At 40.0% G+C, this 14,022-nt stretch overlaps 1 protein-coding gene across 3 annotated transcripts in view; it reads right to left on the bottom strand.

Annotated features, from left to right (window-relative positions):
* AKT1 (AKT serine/threonine kinase 1) overlaps window positions 1–14,022 on the bottom strand; it is a 76,540-nt gene that overhangs the window by 55,100 nt on the left and 7,418 nt on the right. The window lies entirely within an intron of this gene.

Below are 14,022 nucleotides of genomic sequence, written 5' to 3'. Positions count from 1 at the left end.
TTTGCATTTCCATGAATAACAGTATACTGCAACAACTACAGCAACTTTGAAAACATCAACTTCTTTCAAGATCAAAAAATAGAGTCTCTGCAGATGATCTGGTTATAGTTGCTGTAGAGCCGAGACAACTATTTCAGAAAGAAATTCGACCACCTGCTGCTCTAAGCAGAGAAGGAGGTATACATGTAGAATCATGCTTTTCGCCAAAATTACAACTGATATTACCCAGGAAACAGACTAGACTGGGCAAACATGCATTAACTCCAAATGATGCAGTTATGCTGAACTCAATTGTACATGCCTGGCTAGTAGTCTTCACTCAGTTGTCACAGGTTTGCTCATCTTAAAATAATTTTGTATTATTCCCAACAAACAATTTACTACAGCTTAGACCTCTGGCTTCCTTTCAAGTCAGAGGGTAGATAACAGTAAGGCTGGGACATCTCAAAACCTCAGGCGTTTAAAAAAAAAGAAAGTTATAGCAGTTATTATGGAAGGATGAAACACCTACAGTACAAAAGGTTCCTATTACAGCAAGACAGCACATTCTAACCCAACAGAAGCAATCAACAAGTCTAGTTCTAGAGCTCACTTGGGATCAGAACCATCTATGCCAACGACAAGGTGTAAGCTTTAAGCAACTGCTCTTAATGCAGCTGAGCCACCACAGCTGAAGAGAAGAAGCTGCTCCGTTGCATCTGTCTGCACAGCCAGAGAAGGTGAAGCCTTGGCTTCACCAAGGGCAAGTCCTGCCTGACCAACCTAGTGGCCTTCCATGGTGGAGTGACTACATCAGTGGACAAGGGAACAGCTACGGATGTCATCTATCTGCACTTCTGTAAGGCCTTTGACATGGTCCCCCACAACATCCTGTCTGTAAATTGGAGAGATACAGATTTTATGGGTGGACTGTTTGGTGGATGAGGAATTGCTTAGATGGTTGCATCCAGAGGGTAGTGGTCAATGGCTCAATGTCCAGATGGAGATGGGTGACAAGTGCTGCCCCTCGTGGGACCGTATTGGGACCAGGACTGTTTAGTATCTTCATCAATGGCATAGACAGTGGGATCGAGTGCAGAGTGCACCCTCAGCAAGTTTGTGGATGACACCAAGCTGAGTGTTGCAGTTGACACACCTGAGTGACGGGATGCCAGGCAGAGGGACCCGGACAAGCTCAAGAAGCGTGCCTCATGAGGTTCAACAAGGCCAAGTGCAAGGTCCTCCAACCGGATCAGGACAATCCCTAGTAACAATACAGGCTAGGGGATGAAGGGATTGGGAGCAGCCCTGCCGAGAAGGCCTTGGGGGTGCTGGTGGATGAAAAGCTGGTCATGAGCCAGAAATGTGCACACACAACTCAGAAGGCCAACAGTATCCTGGCTGCATCAAAAGAAGCGTGGCCAGCAGGTCAAGGGAGGTGATTCTGCCCCTCTACTCTGCTCTGGTGAGACCCCACCTGGAGTACTGCATCCAGCTCTGGAGCCCTCAGCACAGGAAAACATGGACCTATTGGAGTGGGTCCAGAGGAAGGCCACAAAAGTGATCAGAGGGATGGAGCACCTCTCCTGTGAGGACAGGCTGAGAGAGTCAGGGTTGTTCAGCGTGGAGAAGAGAAAGTTCCAGGAAAATTTTATTGCAGACTTTCAGTACCTAAAGGGGACTTATAAAAAAGATGGGGACAAACGTTTTAGCAGGGCCTGCTGCAGTAGGACAAGGCATAATGGCTTTAAACTAAAAGAGGGTAGATTTAGACCAGGTGTAATGAAGAAATTTTTTTACAATGAGGGTGGTGAAACACTGCCACAAGTTGCCCAAAGAGGTGGTAGATGTGCCATCCCTGGAAACATTCAAGGTCAGGTTGGATGGGGCTCTGAGCAACATGATCTACTTGAGGATGTCCCTGTTCATTGCAAGGGGGTTGGACTAGATGACCTTTACAGGTTCCTTCCAACCCAAACTATTCTATGATTAACAGGGCTGTCCACTATGTTCAAAATGTGACGCCAGATTTGGCTGCTACATCTTTGCAACCCCACTGCGTAAAGGGGGAGAGTTAACCCAGCTGGTTAAGGCAACAGTCTGTAGGAAAAATGCTTCATTTTACCTGAACATGCTGAATCTGGCAAGAGCTGATGGTCAGGGAACACACAGAACCCTTTCAAAATACACAACACCATTTATTACACTGGGACGGTACTTCGTGTTGCACAATCCAAGCTTTTGTTTCAAGCAAGAAAATGTTTTCTAAATATTTTGTCACCATGACAGTCTAGCCTTGGACTCCAATTCTGCCCTTGGTTACTCCAGAAAACCCCTGTGAAGTCAACCGTGTTGTACAGCTCGTCACTGCGTCCTGGGCCACAGGGAAGGCTCACCTGGCAGTGCAGCTACTGGCCGCCTCTTGGCCCTCTGTGCTCTGCAGGGCTCTCTCATCCCAAGCTGTTTTGCCTACCCACAAACTAAAACATTCAACATAAGATCCGCATGAAGAAACAACATCATATGTAAGAGGAAGAGGGTTTTGCAACTAAGAAATACTAAACATCTCCCTGACAGGTTCAGCTTTATCCGAGGAATACAGGCAAAACAAAAACCATTCCTAAGATAGCAGAATGAAATATTTTAAACACACAGAGGAAAAAAAGACATAGACAAACATCCCAGCCTAGAGGTCCCTGTTCCAAGTAAAAACATTTCTTTCAGGGACATTAATTTGGCAAACTAAATCTGGGCAGATACAGCCTAAGTCCACAGCACAGCCCCAAAAAGAGCAGCGGAGCATTTCTGTATGATTCAGGAAGCCCAACGAAGTCTTCTGCAGAACAAGATCAACAGGGTGTTTATATACAGCCAGCAGCACCATGTGAACAGGCGGTTTAGTTTGTGAAATGAATGTTTGCATTGTCATTTAAAAAAAAAAAATACCAAAAAACACCCTCTATTCCACACTTACAAGTTTCCAACACTAAAAACATAGCAGGGGAAGGAAGTACTCCAGCAGCCAAAATTTACAAATTCTTACCATAACTTTGGCGCAGTAAACTTCTCCAGTGTCACAAAGGCCTATTCTTCAGGGGGCTTGGTTGCCTTTTTTTTTTTTCGGAAGGACTAATCCACATGTGAAGGCTATTAAAGAACACATACAAAATGCCAACAGAAGCATAAACATGCCCACTTCTTCTGTGTGTGTGTTCTCAAAGTGTTATCTGTCTTTCCTCACACAGAAAGATACCTCAGAACAGCCTGGAGGCAGGTATTTCTGCTTTCTCTCTTTTTACTAGCAAAACTCTGAAAGCTTTTTCCTTTCCTTGCCATAAAATGGCAATGCTATTTTACTTTAACTAATTCAAATTGGTGACAGAGATTCATCCTCATTAGTTGCATTCAGCAGCCAGGTTTCAAGAATTTAAGAAAAAAAAAAAAAAAAAAAGTTTTTAATACAGGGGAGGAGGTTGTTTGCTTGGTTCTGGTTGGGTTTTTTTTGGTTTTTTTTTTTTCTTTTTTTTTTTTTTTCACTAGAACAGAAATTCCTAACAATAAGCTTTTAATTGTCTGAGAGGCACCTTACTAGAACCTCAAAGAAAATGCTAATACTGTAAGTTACACTTGGCATTTCTGCACTGCAAAAACAAATCCAAGCTCTGAAAGTCAGCACTTTCTCCTTTTATTATCTGATGCTATATAAAAGCCGTAACATAGATTTGAAAGAAATACAACAGAAAATCCTGCCTGATCTAAATACAGAGAGTTAAATTTATCTTTCAGTCTCCAAAACACCGCTTGGAGATTGGGCATTTAGTGTTCTATTCACTGGCTAGAAAAAAGCCAAATGGTACATTTTAAAAAACTGACTTTGAAATATTGTTATGAGAACAGGGACAAGCTATGTAAACCCAAAAATTCTGTGGGTCTTTGTACTCGCGATTATTGTCACAAACTAAAAGGCTCATATTCCCTACTAAGCAAACATTTACAATTAAATCCATTCTGCACAAGGCATTTGCATTTTGAGATAGAACAGTCAGTTGTTCAGCTGCTGTGATTTAGATGGATTGGTTCATTATTGCTGCAGTTCGTTTTCAGCTACACTGTATAACAAAGGGGTGCCAATGTAGTCTTGAATGGCTTTAAAGCTAAGTATGCTGGTATTCTTCCATGATGATGTAATTTAACTATCTCCCCATCTCTTGGATCAAGATATCTTGACTTTACAGGCTAAACTTCAGCGAAAACGACAGAAACAAGCTGTCACAATAGTGTTCAATGGGCAATATCTCTGCAAGTCAGCTGAAGGCTGTTGCTGGCAAGTTTGCAGTGATTTTGCATGTATGAAAAAGTAATTTTTTCCCTAATTCTTATTTACAATAAATACTTTTCCTGTCATGCAAGTAACAAGGTAACTTCTGCACCAGGAGATACATCAATTACATACCTTCAAATGTTCATGCTATAGTAAAAATATATCTGTACCAGAAAAGATGACATAGAACTACAATGATCTGATGAAAAGAAATGTCAAGTTGAAAAAGTCAACTAGTATCCTGCTCCTTCACTGTCTGAAACGTATCACCAAAGGCAGTATTAAAGCAGCAAAACAATTTTTCTAGTAACAATCACATAAAAAAGCAAAATTTCTTTTTTTAAGAATATTATTGAAGAAAAAGCCACGATGATTAGTGGCGTTTTACCTCCCAATCTAAAGCACAGTCTTCTCAAGGCTGCCAGAGCAACACAGAGACACTTATCACAGAGTGACTTGACTACTTAATTTATAGTGGCAAAGGATTCATATCCTATGTCCAGAAATCAGTTTCCACCTACAAAACTACTTTCAACCCCCACAGCCAGCACTGTCACCACAGGTTATCAGAACCATGCATAAACTTGCAGTGGAATATAGCTAAAACTATACATTTAAGTCTAGTCTTGAATTAAGAAATAAATGCCTTCAATGCTCTTGGTGTTCTCAAAGTTTCATTTCTCTTTAATGAGGATAGGAGGGGAAGGAGATTGCATGATCAAAAGTTAAAAATTAAAAAACAAAACAAAACAAATTCCCCAAAAATCTGCTTTACAGAAAAAACACTATCATTTAGTTAACTGACTGCCATTTATAGGTTTAGACTACAGGCAGGAGCAGGGATACATATCACCCACAAAAAAAAAACCAAAACAATCCAGACAATCCATGCCTGAAAGTCCTTGAAAAGCCAGCAGCAAATATAAGGTAGAATTCCCACTTTGCAAGGATGAAGAGACCCAACAATGGATTGTGAAGTGCTTAACAGCTTTCTTCAAGGGTGTAGCTCCTTACTGTCAACTCAACTGTGAAGCTTCAACCTAGGCATAATGGCAAGAATATATAAAATAGTGGGCATCCTTGCATTTCAGGGCATAAACCCTACTTTGTGTATTTTCCACACCGGTATAACCACATCATTCTAAACAAGGCTGCATTAATTTGGCAGATGTAATATGGCATGTAAGGCATAGCTCATATGGAAATACATGGCAAAAATTTTAAATAAGTATTTTTTCTCTTAAATCTTGAGATTTAGTTTAACTGGAGTTTGAGGAATAAAAAAAAACAGTTCATATATAGTTTCATTTGTTTGTTTCTATTAGCCATTAGACAAGTCAAGCTTCTTGCAGCAAATGCAAAATTTATTCTTTCACATCGCTTGTTTTCTAAAGCGTAATCGGGGTACATTTCTTGATCCCCAGATCCTTTGACAAAATGGCAGAAACAGTAGGGTATACTGCTAAGGCTGTGTGTTCAGAAAAATAAAACCCCACATTCTAAATTATTTTAAATCATATATTTTCAGACTTTTAGTAAAAAGTAATTAAACAGCCCTTTTTCTTCTCCTTAGTCTAAACTGTGAAGAAGGCACTCAGGTTATGTTTTCCAATTTTCCTTCTACATCATGAGGATTAGCGAGCTCCTCTGCTTCAGAAAGAAAAAGGGCCAAAACATTCAAAATCTTGCAACTTCTACAGGTGGGAACTGATTTATAGAGCCCCAACAAACTGCTGCACTTAAACTTTGAGAATCAGCATCAATTACTGTAAGTAGCCTTGACCCCGATCAGCACCTGAAGTCCACAAAAATAACACCAGCGCAACTTCATGAGTTACACTTCCTATCAGCATACTAATGTTTGTCTTAAAAGACGTCTTCTAGGGAGGAAGGCTGAGAGATCTGGGGTTGTTTGGCTTGGAGAAGTGAAAGCTCCGTGGAGGCCTTATTGCGGCCTTTCAACACATAAAGGGGGCTTATAAAAAAGACTCAGAGAGGCTTTTTACCAGGACCTGTAGTGATAGGACAAGGGGTAACGGTTTTAAACTAGAAAAGGGTAGATTTTGATTACATATAAGGAAGAAATTATTGACTGTAAGGGTGATGAAACACTGGAACAGGCTTCCCAGAGAAGTTGCAGATGCCCCATCACTGATTGTGTTCAAGGCCAGGTTGGATGGGGCTTTAGGCAACCTGGTCTAGTGGAAGATGTCCCTGCCTACAGCAAGGGGGTTGGATTAGATGATCTTTAAAGGTCCTCTCCAAGCCAAACCGTTCTATCACTAAGACTGGAGCTCCCTCCCAAAACAGGTATCTCCTATGAAGGCGATGGTTCACAACAACACAAAACTCAGTTCCCCAGCATGCATGTTCTGTGGTCCTCATTAAAAGCACATTAGTAAAGCACAAGCAGAAGAGACTGATTTGATAGCCCTGTAAATAAGTCAATGCTACACTCAGTTCTCAATATTAACATGAAATACCACTGCAGTCATGCACAGAACCATTGACTCCAAGGCATATTTCTACATGCAGTTCACCAAAGGCCTGGGCTTTGGACAGCACTTCAAAACACGCTCTCCCAACTTACCCAAGAGACTCAGGAAAACAGTAACTGACTTGCCCACAGTCTGTGATGATTGTTTATCTCTGCTGTCCTCAAATAAGACCATGCACTTTTGAATAAATTGACAAATTTCACAATATTGTTTGACCAGCTATCTTTTTCACATTTTTGGCTCAACTTGAAGAGGTAGGAGAATAATCCCAGAGTTCTGTAACATGTTTTCCAACTGCACTCAATGTTGGTCTTAATTATTTCCCCCTTTCAGTCGCAATAAACATTTCTCACAGAAGCATACTACTTCACACCTAATATGGTGCTATTCTTTCTCCATTCTTTTTCTTCCTCTTTCCTCATATAGTTTCCTGGTTTTTGTTCCCCCTTTAAGAGGCACATTGTACCTGCAACATAATACATCTGAAAATAATAATCCTGCTTCTGTGTTCCCCCCATGAGAGATGACTTTTAAAATAAGATTTAACTTTTTTTTTCTTAGTATATCAGTTACTTCAATATGTAAAAGGGGAAAAAAAAAACCCACACACGGCTGACAGTTGTTTGTTTTTTACAATGCTCTGTCTTTTAAAATGTACTCAAATTAAACGCTGAAATGTTAAGCAAATCCCTCTTTCCCACACATATTAAGGTTTGTTACCTGAATGTGTCTGAGACCAACTACCACCCTAATTTTTAAGGGAATTATCAGCAACATAAAAAGTGGATAAAAGGAGATACACTACATATCACCATGTACTGCTCCAACAGCATCAAGGTCCCCGCCAGCTTTTTCAGATGGTGAAATCTAGGGCTAAGAGGGCTTAAACAGAGCAAGTTTAGGCAGGGGAAGCCGTGGGCACAGGCAAGGAGTGCAACTGAGGGTGCTCACACAGAGGGAGTGCCAGCAAGGAACGGTGGAAGAGAAGGAACCTTCTGGCATCCACACAGGGGCTGCAAGGGAAGACATTTTCAAGTGAGAACAAGGCGCCAAATTTAAAATGCATGGCACAGCACCTTTCCTAAAACCACTCCTGCAAGAACAACAAGCAAGCTTCACTCTCTTGATCTCTCTTCACCTCAAAATAGCATATTCACTTAGTACTTCTTTCTTCCTAAATCCAAACCTGACGACTTCTCAATATGCCTACTGAGAGAAAAAAAAGAACAGAAAACCACATGTGGACAACTTTTTTTTTTTTTTTTTTTTGCACAGGCCTACCTTTTCCTTCTTGAAAATGAAGGAACCATGAAAGAGAGGATCAAAGCCAATGCTGGCAGTTTCTAGATGATCCACTGTATCAAGCATTCCCAAGCTCGCTTTAACAGGGCTTGCAATGTCCTAAATCCCTCATTCTCAAATCTCTTTTAACGACAAGTAACAGTAATTTATGATGCCACCCCACTTTTAGAGATAAAATTGAGACCTAGTTTGTTTTGCTTCTGATGTACAATAAAACAGAATATGAAAGTAAACTTCCAGGACTGACATAAATAATGTGGGCATCAACATCTAAGCTCTTCCTCTTTGCCATTCAAAGCGAGAGTGTGTTTGGTGTCACTTACATGGAAGTTCCAGACAGTCAGTTTACAAACACAGAGAAAAACACCTAATGTAGCATGACTTCCGTAAAGAACTGAAAGTATTTTGCAAAAAAGGTGAGGGAAAATGCTGGAATAAAGATTTTTTGGGAGTAATTTTTACTGAAAAAAGAAACATTTGGACTTCACCCTTCAAAAATGTGAAGCTGTGGCTTAAAGAACGGGGTTTCCTACACGAAAAATGTTCTGGAAGAAAGAGTTTTCTAAAAGGACACTGGAAAGTAACAAAGATGGTCAAAGACTTAAGTAGTCAGCTCAGTGAAAGGAAAATGAGTAATCTCTAGGCTACGCTACATCTTTAAAAGATGTAATACAGTATAGTTACACTGTACTAGGTAATTCTCAGCATCTGACTTCCCTGTCATCCAAAGCAGACTTTTTACAGTACACTGGATCCAGCCTGTTTCCTATGATCTCTCCACAAATAATTCCATCAGATGAGATTTACCCTCCAAAAGTCTAGCTGACTAGCCATTATCAGCTCATATTTCTCCAGATGTTTTGTGATCTCATCCTTTCTTAATGTCTCTAGCATCTTGCCTACCACCGAGGTCAGATTTATTGGTCGATGATTTCCTGGTTCCTCCCCAATCCCCTTTTCCCAGAACAGGGCAAACAAAATGAAAGCAACCGAGAGCTAGCATTGCAAAACTATTGCCCCTTGTGTTGAAAAAGAGACACACAAGAAAAACCACAAACTGACACAGCTTATCTTTTGTTTCCAATAAGAAGAGCCACAGATTTCCCTACAAACCCAACCCTTCAGCTCTGTAAGTAGCATCAGCTTCTTTCCCTCTGTTCTAAACTTCCTCCCTCCCTTCTTTGTTCAGCCTCTATCTTATTTCTTACCTTTCCTCTTCCCCCCAGTTTTTCCTCTGAAGCAGCTGTGCCCTCTATAGCTGGCATCTTCAGAGTTCAGATGCATCTTAGGATCCTTTGTATCAAGTGCCACAGTCACTTCTTTTGAACTACCGTGAAAGCCAGACGATCCTTGAACTAATCTGAACCTTGAAGGTTCTGGTTACACAGGTCATCAAGGAAGTGCACCACTACATCCCAAGGACAGACAGAAGCCGAGGTAAAAAAAATCAAAAACACCCCAAAATAAAAGACACACACAAAAAGAGGTAGGAAACATGGTGAGAACAGAAAAGAGAGAAGAAAGAAGAGGTGAAGAAAAACAGCAACACAAGAGATTCACTCACTTAAAAAAAAAAGTTAACTTTGGTCATACCTCATAAGATCCTGTTTGATTCATACTAACAGAATATTGAAAGTATGAACCTGTGCTCAAAATAACAAAGTTAAAGTTCACCGTCTGTGCTATTCTGCTAGAGAAAGTTAAAAGAGCAACAATCAGCATTTAATTCTTGGCTTGTATCTTATATATGGATCCTGCATTCAGTTTATGCAATGAAGCTATAGAAAGACAAACCATCAAGGACTACTGGTTATTTATTAGAACATCAGTATCACTCCATTTCATTACAGAAATAATTCTTTAACAACAACAAAAAAGTATTTCCAGCAGTGGAATAAGTATCTTTTGTGTAATTTTTCATTTAAGGACCTGCAGTAATTTTGATCAGCTTGGCAGCCACACTCCCGACTAGACAAATAGTTTTGTCTGCCTAAAGTCCACACAGAAATGCATTTGGAGGACATGTCATGGTTTTCACAGTTAAAGTTACGGTGCAGCATTTATATACTATTTAAAAACAAAAGCAAAACGTAGCTCCACGTTTTCTGCTAAATACTAATGGATTAATAGACAGGTCTCTCCTACTGCTTATAATTGCTTCAGAGTCCTCAGAGTAAGAAATCAAGACTTCTAGTTCCTTTTTTAAATGTCAGCGTACATTTTTCCCTCCCCTTCTTTCCCTGCCTCCAAAAGACTCCTTTTTCCATATGAGTTTATGCCCTAATAAGAAAACCGGACATACTAGGGAAGACAGAGATGACAGAGTATCAAAACGCACAATCCCCCTCTTTGTTAGCCTTGCAGAAAGACTTTAAAAAAAAAAAAAAAACACACCAAACCAAAACAGGATGAAGCCTGAAGACAATAGAAGGACCTTTATAAACAGGGACCAGAGCAGAAAGATGCCAAGAAATCCAATGTGATCTTTAAAATGGATCAGTAAAGCAAATAAAATATACTCAGGCATACCTCTTTTATCCAAAAAGTTCCACAACACACTACTAAAATTAAGAATACTCATGACATACCTCCAGAAAAAACAGTTATCTCAGAACTCAACAAGGAGCAGTTTGGGCAGACCACTTTCTCCTTCCCCCCTCCTATTTGGTCACAATTATAGCACCTCTGCATCGACCCATTTCCCTCATCCTTCCCCACTAAACGAACCTTCAACATAACACAACCAGGGAACTACATATTCTGGACATACACAAACAATACACCAACCTCAAGTCTGAGTTTCTTCACGTTTTCTATTTGTGTGTTGAAACACTTCAGCCACGCAGTTATGCAAAGAGTGGTTAGCATTTTAACTACTGTTTCTGTCTTCCTGCAGGAGTCTATCACCTGCGATTAGAGTAACAGCACCAAGTGCTGCCAACAGGGAGAAGGTGGGGGGGAAGTTCATTCATGAATTCTTCTATTTCTGCCGGGTTGAGGTTAGACATGTCATGGAGATGACTCTGGCCCCTGCACAAACAAACATCTGTGCTACTGGAAGTACAGCTTCCTTTAAGCGACTGACTTACAGAACTGCCAAGAGCTCTCGGCTAGGCAGCAATGTTTAATTTCATTTCTCCATTTGTATTTTTAATCTTGGAAACAAAAACAGAAATGTAAAGCACGCTGACAGAAGAAAACAACCCCACAATTCTAGAAAGCCCTGATATTTCCCTGCCAGGCCAAAACACCTGCTCCTGCTAATGACGGCTTTATGCTTATATACACCTGCCATCCAGAAGGGCTCCAGAGCACTTTGCAGCCTGATTCATATGTACACAAATCATTAAAACCACCAAAATTAAGCCACTACTGGGGTGAGATGTAGCAACTGTTTAACTGCACACAGACACGCTGTTCAGCTGCTCAGGACATGAACTAAGAGACACCATATCCAACCAAAGCTACAGGGGGAATGTTAGGTAGAGAGGACATCATTGCCCAATATGGATTTTGGCCAGTCATTACTTAAAATATTTGCATGTGGAAAGTCCTAGGATCTTTAAAGAACTCATGCAGCACAACCCTCAGTTTTATAAATGATCCAAAAGACAAAGAATATACATTTCCTAGATCTAAAATCCTCCTTTAGCAGTCCCTCCCTGCAGTAATTACTGTTTATGCCTTAACTTCAGAAGCTCACAGTATCAGACATCAGTTTTGGAAACATCCTGTGGTTGAAGCACTTGACCTTGCAGAGCCAGCAAACTGATAGGGTCTGGCAATAAATGTAGACGTTAAAAAAAAAAAAAAAATCCTTTACAAAACACACACACACACACAAGTGGATCAGTTCCCCCCACAAGCACCCCCAGCCAAAAGAATTGAATTTCTCAAATGATCTCGAAATAGCTTTGAAAACCAAGACAGTAACGGAGCTAACACACCAGCAAGCTGAGAAGGAAAGGTAGCACTGCTTTCTAAAATCCTCCTCCCACGGACAATGCCAAATTAACAGCTGCAAAGTCAATGAAGTGGAATGAAATAGGTGTCACCACACATACCGAGAAGGCAAAAAGGCATTGGGGAACAGGTTAAAAAGATTAGGAAACCTGGCATCCAAAACACGCCAAGATACATTTAACAGTTTGGGCATTTGGGCACAAATTTGCAGTCTCAAATATGCAGAACATGTAGCGTACCATTTTGGAAATAGAAATGTGTTCAGCAGATAATCTCATCATAATACTATCAGCAAACCATCAGAGATAATAATCTGTTTCTAAGGTAATTTAAAAAAAAAAAGTCAGATCAGGAGATCAGGGCATCTTTTACTAAGAACCCCTCCAGAGGTCTCCTTACTTGAAAGTAGCTTTACAGTAATCCTAGAAACAATGAAAATTCAATTCTGAAGAGTACAGACAAGCTTGAAATATAACATGACTGTTTTAAAGTTTCAGACACGTCTCAATCATCCTAGCAATACAATTCCATGTTCATACATTTTAAAATAAAAGTTTCACCCTCAGATTTTTGTACAGTGCTCCTCAAAATAATTTTTTTAATGTTACTGTTAAGTGCAGAAGGGATTTTAACAATAGACAGTTAAAAAAAACCCTCAGCCTAAAAACATAATTTAAAACTAAAAACGTATCTTTCTAATTTGAAGAGTTTCTAGATTCATAAATGGGAACAGGAAGCATAATTTTGTGTTTCATTCTCCTGTTTTATCCAAACACAGCTCAATTCTCAAATACTTTATACCAGAATTATCAAATGAGTTATTTAATATAATGAGTGGAAAGGTGTTTCTACCTGAAATAAACCAGAAGAGAAAAACAAAACAAATCAAAACAAAAACACTTTATCAAAACACTTTTACTTCAAGCATCAGACAATTTGCTAAACTAAGCTGTATACCCAGCTGTTAGAAATATATGTTTCCACCCTTTTAAAACATGGATTAGCAACAGGTTTTCTAAACCCTTAGAAATTTCTTAGTGCTGCAGAAGAACCATCAGCCTTTATCAAGGTTATGATAACGTATTTCCATTTTCTTCCAGAAATAATTATGCTACACTTCTGCATCTTCAGGCAAGTTGCTGCAAACCCTCTAGAAAAATCCCAAGTCTGCAGAACCCTGTGAGCTTCCCTACTGCTGGAGCACACAGATTGCGGTTTTGGTCCAAAAAAATGACGGTATTATGGAAAGTACCTAACACTGCTCTCTCCTTTCCAAGAAACGGTAGCAGAATACAAAGAAGCATACAAAGAAGCAGGTAAGCCAAGTACCTTATAGGCAAAATCCTGTAGTACTTGAAAACAAACATCGCCCTATCCCCCCCCAAAAAAGACCAAACCTACTGTTTGGGGAATAAAACATTGAAGAATGCAAAAAGCATAACGGTACACGTGACTATGCTATTTCAGTTTTGCCACCCCGTCAAGAATAAAGACTTCTCATAAAAATCAAATGTCAGTAGCGGCACCACAGAAATGCACAGAGTGCACAAACTCAAGGCTATTCTTCCTTTCTAGGACACCGGTACCAAGCGTAGTTCGGACACAAACAAAATAGCACGTTCTCTAGCAAGTCTCTGCAAGAGCACAGCATTGCTCGCAAAATACAGGCATATTTTTCACCATTCAAATGAAGATTCACCTCAACAATTTTATCTTCTAACCCAAAAAGAAAAGCTACAGACCTACCCATAAACCAAAATAATTTGCTACAGTTTAACCTTTAACACTCTAAGTAGCATCTCCTTCAGTTGCTATCTTTACGATCATTTTCAAAGCAGTTGACGCAGTTTTCTGTGAACGCACACACATGCACACACCCAAAGAAAACCCCTTACACGTGCGTTTTCTCAAACTTGAGAGAAAGTCACGCACACTCCTTATATGCCGCTTCCCATCAGG

Source organism: Vanellus vanellus (genome assembly GCF_965231255.1).
Source record: "Vanellus vanellus genome assembly, chromosome: 6".
Classification (NCBI taxonomy): domain Eukaryota; kingdom Metazoa; phylum Chordata; class Aves; order Charadriiformes; family Charadriidae; genus Vanellus; species Vanellus vanellus.
The sequence above is the reverse complement of the archived record's forward strand: the minus strand, read 5'-3'. Positions and strand labels throughout refer to the sequence as shown.